Here is a 15,831-nt window from a genome sequence, read left to right on the forward strand (position 1 = left end):
ACACAGGATACAGGAATAGTTTTTACAGACAAGGGATGTGGACCTGGAAGATACAGTTGCACACACCAAAATATCTATCAGTAACTATATTGGCTGCTCAAGCACCTCCCAATTGGGGAGTGTGCCTTATATACAAAATGCCTCCCAGCTATTGGCTGGGAGACGTCTTACTGGTGATCACAGTACGGCGTGCACAGGGAGGGAGGAGGAAGCTCAGGAAGACGCTGCTGTGGCCAGTGAGTAAAACTGGCGTCCCCGCATGGAGAGAGGAGGGGAACCATGTGGAGGTGCCGGCAGACGTTACTGTTTAGTTATAGATCTATAGGAATTTGATAAAGTTTGATAGCAATAGAAAATCTAGTTTTAATTTTCCTTTGGGTTTGGTATAATTTGTTAACAGGACTGAAATGAGTAAGATGATACTTTGCATATACCAGCTGCTCAGTGTACGATAACCAGACTGCATCTGACAATATTAGTTAGGGAGGAAGGCTCAGTACTCAGTGCAACAGCTGGAGAATTAATTTAACAGTGCAGAAATGATCTCAAAATCACTCAATAGAACAAGCTAGAAGGTACTGTACGGCAAACATTGTGATCTCAGGTTGAAGCTTGGGGATATGCACCTCTGTAGTCCATGAGCCGGGCCAGATATCGGTACCACCCGGAGTGACTAATTTTCTTTGGTATTTTTAGGTAGATGCATGTCTGTAGTTTATTTTTTGATATGATAGCCCTTACATATACGTAGCTTATTAACCCCTTCAGCCCTAGGCCTATTTGTACCCAAGTGCCTAAGCCAATCTGACCTGTGCCACTTCATGGGCTAATAACTTTGGAACGCTTTCACCTATCCAAGCCATTCTGAGATTGTTTTCTCGTGACATATTGTACTTCACGTCAGTGCTAAATGGGAGTCAATATATTTTACCTTTCTATATAAAAAAATGCTAAATATTCGGAAATTTTGGAAAAATCGGCAATTTTTTAACTTTGAAATTCTCTGCTTTTTACAAAAATACTGATACCCCCCATAATAGTTATTAATTTACACTCCCCACATGTTTACTTCATATTGGCATCATTTTGAAAATGAAACCTTATTGTTTTACGACGTAATAGGGCTTATAGTTTTATGCGCAATTTTTCACATTTACAGCAAAACCCACTTTTCAAAGGACCAAGTCACTTCTGAAGTCACTTTAAGGGGCTTACATAACAGAAACCACCCATAAATTACCCCATTTTGCAAACTACACCCCTCAAGCTGTTCAAAACTCATTTTTAAAAACTGTTAACCCTTTAGGTGTTCCACAGGAATTTTAGCAGAATGAAGGCGAAATTTCAAAATTTCATTTTTTTTCCAGATATTACATTGTAATCCAATTTTACCTGCAACCTAGCAAGGGTTAACGGCAAACCCAAACTTGGTTACCCTAATTCTGCAGTTTATAGAAACACCCCACATGTACTCGTAAACTAAAGTATGGGCACACAGCACAGCTCAACACGGAAGGAGCGCTATGTGGTTTTTGGGTGGCGGATTCACTGGAAGAAATCTAGGGGGCCATGTCACATTTGAAGGCTGCCTGAGGTACCCCCACAGTGGAAACCCCAAAAAGTGACCCTATTTTGGAAACTACACCCCCAAGGAATCTTTTAGGGGGTATAGTGACCACTTTGACCCAACCAGTGTTTCACAGTAGTTGGAAACACTTGGTTGAGAAAATGGAAAAAGTGCATTTTTTACATGAAGGTGTCATTTTAGGCTTCCACACAATCTGTAATCTCCTCTCTATCATAGGGAACAGATTTCAGGATGCAGGCCTTAGAGATCTGTGTGTTGAATCCGGTGTAATCGCTGAAGGATCAGTGTCTGGAGTGATGGACGGCCGGAGGTACAACAGAGCAGTGAGACTACACAAGCTGGTCTATGAAGCACTTATGAGGCTTGCATGGAAAAACTTCCTTCCATGGCTAGAAGAAAACCATGCAAGGGACCTTCACCATCTGGATGAAACACTGAAGAACATCACAAACTTTCGCATCAGTGTGTCGCAGGGATCCTTCGAAAAGCTCTTGGATAATGAATCTTGCACACTTACCCTGAAGCTCTTTCAAGTTTATCTTGAGACCCTCAGAAATGAACAACTCTCAGCATTCTGGATGTCATACTTGGACATGGTCGAGACCATGCTGGCCCTGGTTCGAGCTTCAAGAGAAGGCAACTGGATGCTTCACCTAGGAGCAATCCGACAGATGATACCATGGTGTTTTGCCTATGACAAGGTCAACTATGCCCGATACCTAACCTATTACTATGCCACAATGTCTCGGCTGCCCATAGAACACCCAGAGGTCCATGAATACTTCATGCAAGGTGGCTTTTCGGTCCAGATCGGTAGCAAGAATCCTTTTGGACGAATTCCTGTGGACCAGACCATTGAAGAGACAATCAACAAAGACACCCAGACACCAGGGGGCACAAAAGGCTTCAGCCTCAAAGTTGGAGCTGTTTCCAGGTTCTACCTGACATCAGAGTACCGCAGTATGTACTTGAGGCAGCTGAGGGCCCTGGTAGGCCAACAATATACTGACTTCAGCCATTCAGACCTACAGGTGTCTAGGATTAGAAGAGATGAAGCCGATGTCCAATCTTTCGTTCAACTGCTGGAGACAGGTTGGGTGAACCCCTTCAACAAAGAGCATAATGGTGAACTTATCAGTTTGTCAACAGCGACTGTAGCACCACCAGATGTAGCCAAAGACCTTCAAGGGGCATACAGTATAGGAGAGGATGCATATCAAACATTCAAGGATGAGCGTTTGGGTACCGATAAGCCAACTACATTGTTTCATGACAAGATGACGAAGAACAAACTTAAAACGTTCTCTAACATCCAAATGAAGACACGCAGACAAGGTCTTGGCAAGGAGGTAATTTTGAAGGCTGACAGAAACCTATTTGGCCAGATGATACTTGTAGCTGAGAACAGAAAGCTACAAATGAGTGATGTCTTGACTCATCCCCTGGGTCCATTGCCATGGGCACTTGCCAATGGTGATGGGTCTATCCGCAAGACCAACAAGGCTGCCCTCGCAAGGGAGTTGGAGAGGAATGCTCGTCCTGCAGAAGTGATCCCCGAGCCCTCTGCAACCATCATTGATGGGATGAGCCTGGTTCAGAAACTGAAGGGAAACAATGCAACATTTGGCCAGCTAGCAGGCACAGCAATGAGTCGCGCTATCCATGAGGGTGCTAAGAGCAAGCGCATTGATATTGTCTTTGACGTCTACAAGGAGACATCCATCAAAGATACAGAAAGAGTCAACAGATATGAAGGCACAGGGATCCATTTCAAGAACATTCAACATGGGCACAACATCCAGCAGTGGAAAAAGCTTCTAAGTAGTTCCTCCAACAAGGCAAGTCTCATAAAGTTTCTGGTAGAAGAATGGAAGGCGAAACACCACAGGGAGAAGCTTGAGGAGAAGGAGCTGTATGTCACATGTGAGCAGCTCTGCTTTAAGATCACCAAAGAACAGTGGGAAGAGGCTGCTGACCTTAAGTCAAATCAAGAAGAAGCAGACACACGCCTCCTTCTCCATGCTCTTCATGCAGCAGAATCTGGTTACAAGTCGGTCATCATCACTTCGGAGGATACTGATGTCATGGTCCTGTGTCTGGGCATGTGCCACAAAATCCCATCCCACCTGTTCCAGAAATGCGGTACACAGAACCGGACAAGATTCCTGGATATCACCACTCTGAGCCGAACATTGGGAGGCAGCGTATGTGATTCATTGATTGGTATGCATGCATTTACAGGCTGTGACACCGTCAGTGCATTCGCTGGCCGTGGGAAGATGACGACACTCAAGCAGTTGAAGATGAACAAGACATACCAGGATGCCTTTCAGGAAGTTGGTCGTTCATGGGAAGTGTCTACCGAACTTTTTGAGAAGTTACAGGAAATCACCTGCCACATGTACCTGCCAACTACCCAAACAACTGAGGTAAACAGGCTCCGTTATCAGCTGTTCTGTGCCAGACGTGGAGTGGTAGAGTCAAGTCAACTCCCTCCTTGCCAGGACTGCCTTTTCATGCATGCACTGCGTGCAAACTACCAGGCTGCGATCTGGAGGAGAAGTCTGCAGAGCCAGCCATGGGTTGCAAACCCAACAGACTGCGGTTGGATGATAGATAACGACGGAAAGCTTGTTGTCAAGTGGATGCAAGGGGCACCAGCACCAGAAGCTATTATACAGCTACTGTCCTGCAAGTGTGTGCGGTCATGTGAACTTCCTCAGTGTACTTGCCTCAGCAATGGCCTGAAGTGCACAGACATGTGCAGATTACAGACATGCCAGAACAAGGGTACTGAAGACGAGCCAGTAGAACAACAGTCAGATTCAGAGTCCGATGTTGAAGATATTATGGAGTAACATATATATATATATATATATATATATATATATATATATATATATATATATATATATGCACATGACATGTTCAGTGTGTATTTACATAACTTGGATTAAATTTTGTTACAAATACTACATCTAGTCACTCCGGGTGGTACCGATATCGTCATATTTGGTTCTTGGCTCATGCTAAAATTCCTGTGGAACACCTAAAGGGTTAACAGTTTTTAAAAATGAGTTTTGAACAGCTTGAGGGGTGTAGTTTGCAAAATGGGGTAATTTATGGGTGGTTTCTGTTATGTAAGCCCCTTAAAGTGACTTCAGAAGTGACTTGGTCCTTTGAAAAGTGGGTTTTGCTGTAAATGTGAAAAATTGCGCATAAAACTATAAGCCCTATTACGTCGTAAAACAATAAGGTTTCATTTTCAAAATGATGCCAATATGAAGTAAACATGTGGGGAGTGTAAATTAATAACTATTATGGGGGGTATCAGTATTTTTGTAAAAAGCAGAGAATTTCAAAGTTAAAAAATTGCCGATTTTTCCAAAATTTCCGAATATTTAGCATTTTTTTATATAGAAAGGTAAAATATATTGACTCCCATTTAGCACTGACGTGAAGTACAATATGTCACGAGAAAACAATCTCAGAATGGCTTGGATAGGTGAAAGCGTTCCAAAGTTATTAGCCCATGAAGTGGCACAGGTCAGATTGGCTTAGGCACTTGGGTACAAATAGGCCTAGGGCTGAAGGGGTTAATAAGCTACGTATATGTAAGGGCTATCATATCAAAAAATAAACTACAGACATGCATCTACCTAAAAATACCAAAGAGAATTAGTCACTCCGCTTGGTACCGATATCGTCAAATTTGGTTCTTGGCTCATGGACTACTGGTTATGTACTGAGTGCACAGATCTTGTCTCTTCTGATCTGCATCAGTGTGAAGTGTCACCATCCACAATGATTAAAGGTCAGGTTGGATTTATGGTTAGGTTCTCACACAAGAGCAAAATTAACACAATGTCACTCAAGGAAGAAAAACAATGTTTCACTTTAAGTACATTATGATATCATCATGCTGAGTAAAAAAATGAAAGCAGATCCACAATACGGATTAATACAGCAATGTATCTTTCAGGCATTCTCTATTAACTGGCTTGAAGGGTTTTGTGACAAAGAAAAATTAGATCAGCTCACCAGAACTTCTATTGAGTCCACAATCCGATGCACTGAACTAATGCCCAGACAGTTTCTGTCACTACTCACAGACTAGATGTGACACACAGTGGCCAAGAGATCCAAGGTCAAAAACCAGGAAGGTATATCATAAACAGAAGGGAGCAACAAAGGCATAAACAGGAAACGTTCCAAGATCAGAATATCAGGAGGATAGCGGATCTGAGCAGAAGGGATTAAACAGATGTATGATGAGAATGAGGTCCAAGGTCAGGCAACAAAAGATCTGCAAACAGAATGCAAGGTACAGAGAAACAAACCACACAGTAGCTGAATGTACATCTGGCAGAGGTCTGGGAGTAACAGCTTAGTTAAGTAGCCTGGCAGTCTCCTGAGACACTGAACACCTGAAGACAGCCAGCGCTTCCTAGTCTGAGATTGGGCGGCAGAGCTGTGAATCAACACACTGACAGCTCAGCGCGCCCCTGCACCAGCCTGGAAGACTGAACTGTCAATCAAAGTACTGACAGCATCAGCACGCCCCTGTACCAGATTGGATGGCTGAGCTGTCAATAACTGCATCCCAGACACACTGAGGGGTAGAACCGTGGCAGTTTCTACAGCACACGTTATAAAAATCTTCACATTTTATTATAAATCAAGAGACAAAACAGGTTAAAAAGCTATGTAGCGGCTTACAAATTTTGAATTCTGTGAAAGACTTAATCATAACTTGAGAAATCGGTTGAAAAGGGCTGTCTATAGAGATGAGTGAATCAATTTGATGTAACTCAAATTTTTGTCAATTTTTGAGAAATCTGCTGGAATCAGTAAATTCTGAACAACTTGTGACTTGACTCGTGAAAATTGCCAAAAATTGGTCCCTTAGCCCAACCCAACACTGTATGGAGGCCGGCAGAGCCCTCACCATCCGGTCGGCCACGATTCTCTCCATCATCTTGAATGGGGAAAACAACTCAGGCTGGAGCCATTCCTCCACCAATTGCAACAAGTCATTTGCCTGAGACCTGGCGGATTGAGACTCTACATAGGACCACTGGTACACCCAATGATCGCCCCTCTTTGGGGTGTCTTCATGACTCTGCGGATCACCCCTCGCTTTAGGGGTATCCTCTTTACCATGCTGAAACTCTGCTAGCTTCCACTGCAGCGCCTCTTGCTGCCGCTGCTGCTGCAACTGAAGCTCTTGCTGCAGCAGAACCTCTTGCTGAAACTGCTGAAACTGCAGCGCCTCTTGCTGAAGCCTTTTCTGATTGAGCACAACGTGCTCCACAAGTTCCTCCATTTCTCCAGCACAATGATCTGCAGCACTCTCTGGGGTATGCCTTAATTCACACAGCCCGCATTCTTTCCACCATATGTAAGGCACCGCTGGCAGTGAAGAGGCATTGACCCACAAAGTTCAAACATAAAAGTCTCTTTAATGCGTTATCTTCACACAGAAAAGGTTCCAAGCATATGACTTCAATACACATAACTTCAGTGTTCAATTCACACCAGTTCATAACAGCATCCTTTAGATTGCAGTCACTACACAGGCTAGTCCTCCTCTGACTAGTTTCATGGGTGTATCACAGTCTCTACTCACAGCCGTACACAGATCTTGACATCCTCCTGTCTGCAGCTGTGACACACACCAGTCCTTCCTTCGGGCACAGGACAGTCTACCTCCAGCTCTCCTCCGGGCACAAGACCTGTCCACATCCGTGACCAGTCATCATGGACAGCAGCACCACTGTGTATTCTGTGGGTTGTCAGGCCTCACTCTGGCCTTGACACACGTGAGACTCCTCAGACCGAATTCTAAAATCTCTCTATACTACAGGGCTTTTAACAATTGTAATCACAGCCACACCAGCGACTACAATGCCTCCTCATGGCCTCACTACGCCTCTGTGCGCATCCTGGGGAGAACAAACAGCACTCCCTAGTCGTAACAGGGGTCAATGCCTCACTATATATATATATATATATATATATATATATATATAAAACTTTTTGCTTCTCCATCGTTCAGTCCAATGGTAGAGTAAAATATACCTTTTATTTATCCATTAAAAAGTTCCAGATTTCTTCAGTCACAATATTGCATGCATTCAATCCCTTATGGACGACATGTTTCGACACCACATGTGTCTTCCTCCAGTTGTAAGCTGGTTTTGCCAAAAACTCTTTATATATATATATATATATATATATATATATATATATATATATATATATATATACACATACATATATACTGTATATATATAGCTTTGTCGCCTTAAAAGGAGGGGGGCCCAGACACATTTCCTGCGCCGGGGCCCCAAGCTGTCTGTGTCCGCCTCTGGTCCCAGCTAAATGCTATGTGTGGTACCTGGCTACAAACTATGGAGCTATGACACAGTTTAGACAACCTAATAGTTATCAGCAGCAATAGCTCAATCAGGAATTTTTATATTTTCTCAAAATCACGGTATCTACAGTAATTATCAGTTCTATTTGGAAGAAAGTTACAAAAGGTCAGTATTTAAAGTAAAAATGAATGTTTTGTTTTTAGCTGGAAGGTAACATAATGCTATGTTCCCCGAAGTTTAAAGCACATTTAATTTTGTGGTCATAGAATCCTATTTTATCTGTAGTTGATGGAAGGGTAGCAGGAACTCTAAAAAATAATCCCCACACACGTAGGCCAAAACTTCTTGGATAGTGTAGCCTGTCAGAATAAAACCTTAGGCACTAGCTCTTAAGATATCAGTGTAAACAACCCAAAATAACATAGTGCTGACATATACACAGTTGCATTTTCATTTTTCTTTGCTGTATTGAGTCAGGGGATTTTGACAATAATTTCAGTATTTTATGTAAGTTTGAATTCTTTCTGGCTTCTGGCGATGTAAGTAGAGTGTGCCAGGTGCCATTAACCTGGATGCCATGAGATTGCAATTCTCAGATGGTGAACTAGGTAACGTTCCCTGGTCTACTCTGGATCTGGAAGGCATTATGTGTTGTACTTTCATCGTTTGTTTATCTTTTTTCTTGTTTTTTCTTTTGAAAAGTAAATGTAGCGCATCCAAACCTGAAGCTAATATAAAGTCTGCTGAACATTCAGTACCATTTTTTTTTCCCTGTTGGTTTCATTGATGACTCATTGACTAACTTCTAAAGGCTGACAGTAAAAGCAAACAGCTCTGAACTTAAGATATAAATCCCCCCTGGCATGCACTTTTGAACTGTAGGCAAAAAACATGAAGAATGACAAGACAGGATCCAAGAGGGATTTGGCGCGTCTTCCAATTCTGCCAAGAGCCTAAATCAAACTATGAAAAGGTTAAGGATGATTGTCAAATCAGGAGACTAAAGTGCAAAAGGGATCAGCAACATAAAGAGACCATGGTACTATATGTGGAGTGGTACATAGCAATTCTGTGTATCTGCAAAAGGGAAACTGATTGTAGTCAATGTGTGACAACCTAACTGATCTATAATATTTAAAGGGATTTAGTCCTTATATTGACAAATGTACTCTCGCACATCATATTTACTGGAGCTTTTATGACCTAAATCAGGGATGAACAACATTTTTTGGTCCAAAAGCCACATTGCCATAGTCGACCAAAGCTAAGGGCTGTAAAGAAAATGCAAAGGAGGACTTACATGAATACCTCACCAGAACCACCATCAGTACATTAATACATCACCAGGACCGAGCTTTGAGTATTTAAGAAGGATTTGGAGAGTTTCTGCTCAGTTTCTGTTCCAAAAAAATCAGTGTGAACACACACAAACTTAAACTGAGTATTTGCAGCAGAATCATGCGAAATCCTCCTCATAATCTGAAATCTCTAAGTTTTGAGGATTTTTGAGTTTTAACATAGCCATGAAGCATATTATGAATTGCTACATGTGTACAAGATCAGAACCACTGTCAGCCCATGTGGGCGGCACTATAACCACTGTCGGTACACAAATGCATTGCCAGAATTATCAGTGTTACATGAATGCGGCACCAGAACCACCGTCAGTACATAAATGCAGCACCAGAAACACCATCGGTATACGAATGCAGTGCAAGAACTACTACCATCGGTACACAAATGCAGCATCAGGACCACTGTTGGTTCATAAATGCTGGTCCAAAACCACCGTAGGTATATGTATACAGCACAAAGCTTAATACAGTGATCAATTCTAGTGTGGGTCAGCCTCTTATATAATTGTATTGCTTGAACTTACAACTCCCTATATGTCCTTAACAATGGTAAAGAGATTCTGGAAGTTGTTGTTACCACTCATCATCAGACTGCAGACTATACAGGAACCACAATCATGATGAGACACAGACAGTATGACAAATAAAATTTATATTCAGGTACCTTATAGGTGACTTCTTTGCGTTGTTCCCATCCATTTTGCCTCCATGTAGTACAGACGCCATGATGAGATTTCACTCCCTACAGCTCTTCTCTCCAGATTTCCCCGTTCTTCGGTCTTCTGCAGAACATCCTGACATTGAGCCCTTATAATGTCCCGAATTTCCCCATAATGTCTCCTATTGCTTTATAATATGCACCATTGCCCCATAATGTCCCCCATTATAACAATGGCACAGTAATGTGACATAATGTCCACTATTGGCCCATAATGTCCACTATTGCTCCATAATGTCCATCTTTCCCCATAATGTGCCCTTGAAAGTAACAAAAAATCCTTCTCATGGCGCTCTCTTCTAAAATGATCAAGCATTTCATCTTCAGCTTCTCCATGTGCCCTCCGTGTCCTCACCTGCCTTGCGGCACTAGCGACAGCAGCAGTGTGATGAAGTCAGTAGCGTGCTAATGTCATCACGTTGGGTTGATGAGTGCTCCTCTGCCCCAGACCCAGCGGCAGAGTGTTCTGGAAGACCTGAATACAATTGAATGTAGGTCGAAAGGAACCAGCATCTCTCACGGGCCATATGTTTTGTAGGCCTGACCTAAAATGCCTTCTTTTTGCCCATTCATTCAGAAGAGCATTTTTGAGATCAGATACTGATGTTAGACGAGTGGGTCTGGCTCACAATCTTCATTCTAGTTTATCCCAAAAATACTCGGTAAGGTTGAGGTCAGGTCTCTGTGTAGTCAGTTAGGTTCTCTCCCACCAAACTCACCCCACTCACCCATTCCTTTATGGACCTTTCTAACTCTAAGAGATAGCAAAGAATTATGGTTACATATCCATCCTTATGCCTGGGATGAGCTCTTTCATGGTATTGTCAAGGTGCCCATCTGGTATGCTGATATATATTGTGCTATGGTTCATGAATATGATTTTTTTTGTCTCCATTAAAGGGATTGTGGCTTTAGAAAATGACCCACTGTGTAAATCAGGTTTTCATCTATTTCTATTTCTTTTACTAATTCTTGTTATCAATATCTATGTAAATAAAATGAAATCTTCCAATTTCCACACATTAAGCAAACCATGTGGCAAACCACATTTTTGTGCATATCTGGACAAGATTAATATTGCCAAGACAGAGTCCACAGTGACTCTGGCTTCATTGAAATTAATGGCACCGCTGAGGCTCTGTCGGGGTTCCCATTGAAATAAAGTTTTTTGGGCATTCCCACAGCAACCAGCAAACCCAACATAGTGAATAATGGAGAACACTATATTAATGTGATCCTTGCCTTAATCACAAATCAGTAATAACATTTTTATCCAAACCACTTAGAAATTGCTAATTGCCTCACAATAAAATTTAAAATTTAAATTTCTTGCTAAAATCCTCAAAAGTTTTCTTCAACAGTAAATGTTGAGGGTTTAGGAAGAAATAATAAATATTTGTTTTGTCTTTTAGAACAGGTAATTTCCTGTATGAAATATTTAAGGGGTATTCTCAAGTAATTTAAGCAGCTAAGAACTACGCAGTCTCTTTAAAATGTTCTGGCTTCCTGGTTTCTGGCAGGGTGGGCTCTCCTCGAGAGACAGTTCTGATGAGTGGCAGAACTGTATCATTAGTAGACCTATAAAGTGCTGCACAAGTTCTGCTACATCACATTCAGTAGTTTTGCTTGGTATATATACATAGTAAACATATACTGTATAGATATACAGATATACTGTATATTGTTGTAGGGTTTCCACTCACTTAGGCTACGTTCACATTTGCGGTCAGCGCCGCAGCGTCGGGCGCCGCAGCGGCGCCGCATGCGTCATGCGCCCCTATATTTAACATGGGGGCGCATGGACATGCGTTGTGCTGCGTTTTGCGCCGCATGGCCGCAAGCGTTGGACGCAAGAAACGCTTCAAGTTGCATTTTTTTTGCGTCCAACTTTTGGCCAAAAAGGACGCATGCGGCGCAAAACGCAGCGTTTTAGCGTGCGTTTTGCCGCGTTTTTGTTTGCGTTGTGCGCTGCGGCGCCGACGCTGCGGCGCACAACGCAAATGTGAACGTAGCCTTAGCTGCCGTTGAGGTAGGCAAAGGAAGCAGTTTCAGTAAAGTGTCCAGGCTGGTTTATTAAAGCTTCATAAACCACTCAGCAAAACCAAACAAAAAGACAGCCTTTTCTGGCACAGAGTGAAAGCAGAATGTAAATAGTCCAGACAGTAGTGCAGGTTCGTGTCCAGCTCTTGAGTTCTTTAGCAAACACAAGCAATACTGGAGGTCTACACACCTCCAGACACAGACAATGAATGAGATAGCTGGTCTCCTTTTTGTCTGCCATACCAGGCCTTGGGGATGGGGATATGTGAGTAGCCAGTCCCACCCATCTCTTTAACTGCTCATAAACCTGGCCCTGATACGTCCTATTAACTCTCTCAGCACTATTTCTGCTGGAGCCTTCTTTTCCAGTCTAACATCACCACATCACCAAAGCTGCCAGCCTCGATGATACATATTTCTCCTCAAGGACCTGTCCGGTGGCCAACTTACAATATATTATATATACATATATATATATACAGGTCCTTCTCAAAAAATTAGCATATAGTGTTAAATTTCATTATTTACCATAATGTAATGATTACAATTAAACTTTCATATATTATAGATTCATTATCCACCAACTGAAATTTGTCAGGTCTTTTATTGTTTTAATACTGATGATTTTGGCATACAACTCCTGATAACCCAAAAAACCTGTCTCAATAAATTAGCATATCAAGAAAAGGTTCTCTAAACGACCTATTACCCTAATCTTCTGAATCAACTAATTAACTCTAAACACATGCAAAAGATACCTGAGGCTTTTAAAAACTCCCTGCCTGGTTCATTACTCAAAACCCCCATCATGGGTAAGACTAGCGACCTGACAGATGTCAAGAAGGCCATCATTGACACCCTTAAGCAAGAGGGTAAGACCCAGAAAGAAATTTCTCAACAAATAGGCTGTTCCCAGAGTGCTGTATCAAGGCACCTCAATGGTAAGTCTGTTGGAAGGAAACAATGTGGCAGAAAACGCTGTACAACGAGAAGAGGTGACCGGACCCTGAGGAAGATTGCTGAGGAAGCAGTGGACTGAGTCTGGTGTGGAAACATCCAGAGCCACCGTGCACAGGCGTGTGCAGGAAATGGGCTACAGGTGCCGCATTCCCCAGGTAAAGCCACTTTTGAACCATAAACAGCGGCAGAAGCGCCTGACCTGGGCTACAGAGAAGCAGCACTGGACTGTTGCTAAGTGGTCCCAAGTACTTTTTTCTGATGAAAGCAAATTTTGCATGTCATTCGGAAATCAAGGTGCCAGAGTCTGGAGGAAGACTGGGGAGAAGGAAATGCCAAAATGCCTGAAGTCCAGTGTCAAGTACCCACAGTCAGTGATGGTGTGGGGTGCCATGTCAGCTGCTGGTGTTGGTCCACTGTGTTTCATCAAGGGCAGGGTCAATGCAGCTAGCTATCAGGAGATTTTGGAGCACTTCATGCTTCCATCGGCTGAAATGCTTTATGGAGATGAAGATTTCATTTTTCAGCACGACCTGGCACCTGCTCACAGTGCCAAAACCACTGGTAAATGGTTTACTGACCATGGTATTACTGTGCTCAATTGGCCTGCCAACTCTCCTGACCTGAACCCCATAGAGAATCTGTGGGATATTGTGAAGAGAAAGTTGAGAGACGCAAGACCCAACACTCTGGATGAGCTTAAGGCCGCTATTGAAGCATCCTGGGCCTCCATAACATCTCAGCAGTGTCACAGGCTGATTGCCTCCATGCCACGCCGCATTGAAGCAGTCATTTCTGCCAAAGGATTCCCGACCAAGTATTGAGTGCATAACTGAACATTATTATTTGATGGTTTTTTTGTTTGTTATTAAAAAACACTTTTATTTGATTGGACGGGTGAAATATGCTAATTTATTGAGACAGGTTTTTTGGGTTTTCAGGAGTTGTATGCCAAAATCATCAGTATTAAAACAATAAAAGACCTGACAAATTTCAGTTGGTGGATAATGAATATAATATATGAAAGTTTAATTGTAATCATTACATTATGGTAAATAATGAAATTTAACACTATATGCTAATTTTTTGAGAAGGACCTGTATATGCACAACATCTACCAAGGAAGGAACGAACAAAAAAAAGATGAAAATCTCTCTCGTTTATACTGTGTATTTGTATTGCCTTTCCTGATAACAAATGACACATTGCTCTGTTGTCCCTTGTTGTGTCATAGTAGACCCTTCCATGAATAATAACTATAGAATAACTGTAAAAATGCCCAAGTGAAATAAATAACATACCTTGATATACAGATAAATCTCAAAGGTTGTGATAGAAAACCTAAAGGGTTTTGAGCAGCCCGTCCATCACAAGTCAGCCATAATTCATACATGACACAAAACACATTTGTACACTGTTCTATAGTATGAATTTATCTCTCAGAATTTGACGTCAAATCTGTAATAAGACTATTTCTAAATGTATGTATCTTTATTGTAGAATATCTCTGTACATAGGGATGAGAATGACTACAATCAGAGAGGGAGATTGTATGTCTTCTATTTTCTTATTATTGCTCCCACAGTTGATTTCATCACACCAAGCTGCTTGCCTATTGCAGATTCTGTCTTCCCAGCCTAGTGCAGGGCTACAATTTTGTTCCTGGTTTCTTTCGACAGCTCTTTGGTCTTCACCATAGTGGAGTTTGGAGTGTGACTGTCTGAGGTTGTGGACAGGTGTCTTTTATACTGATAACAAGTTCAAACAGGTTCCATTACTGCAGGTAATGAGTGGAGGACAGAGGAGCCTCTTAAAGCAGAAGTTACAGGTCTGTGAGAGCCAGAAATCTTGCATGTTTTAGGTGACCAAATACTTGCTTTCCACCATAATTTGAAAAATAAATCTTGCCAAATCAGACAATGTGATTTTTCTGGATTTATTTACTCAATTTTGACTCTCATTATTACAGGCCTCTCTCATCTTTTTAAGTGGGAGAATTTACACAATTGGTGGCTGACTAAACACTTTTTTTCCCCACTGTATAAGGTGCTTGGATCAAAAGGTGGATTTACACTGGACAATAGTGGATAGTGGTACACAATCCTTAACATTGATATTGAAATGACTGCACCTTGGACAACGCACGTAGTAACATCACGGAGCATAGTGACGCCAGAGGCCTACTCGGCACTGGAAGGCCCGACACACAGTGAAGCATGCTGAAGTGTGCTATGAGGGAAGGCAAAAAGAGGTGTGGAAGACGGGCAGCAGGGGTAACAGGACAGGTAATTGGTGAAGTGAGTTTTTTTTACCTATACATCTACTGTATTACATCTGCACTTGATATCTAATAAAATAATATGTCATTACTATAATATTATTCCTGTATAGTGAAGGGGAGGCAGAACAGACAATGGCCATATAATCAATCATTCTGTCTGAGGTTCTTAACAAGGCTAAGAATACTCTGTCTCGAGGGCTGAGGATGGGTTATAAAGGGCTCAGGAGTCATATTGTTGATGAGACAAATGCAAACTTAGCAGTTTTCTCTATAATTGTAGGGGGCTTTCTAAATTCCCAAAGTATTGCATCACAAGCAGAGTGGAAAATCCTCACAATTGATTAACAATTTGTGCTAAGCTTGCATATCAACTGCACAGTTTCCCTGCATTGCTGCTTTAAATACAAATGTATCCTGATGCCTCATTTTCCCCAGGACAGGGACTTTCTTGCTCTGATGAACTTCTTGAAATTTTCCATCTTTATATCCCACAGGCTTTTTTAAATGTAGAA

This window comes from Ranitomeya variabilis, chromosome 3 (assembly GCF_051348905.1).
Source record: "Ranitomeya variabilis isolate aRanVar5 chromosome 3, aRanVar5.hap1, whole genome shotgun sequence".
In the NCBI taxonomy this organism is placed as follows: domain Eukaryota; kingdom Metazoa; phylum Chordata; class Amphibia; order Anura; family Dendrobatidae; genus Ranitomeya; species Ranitomeya variabilis.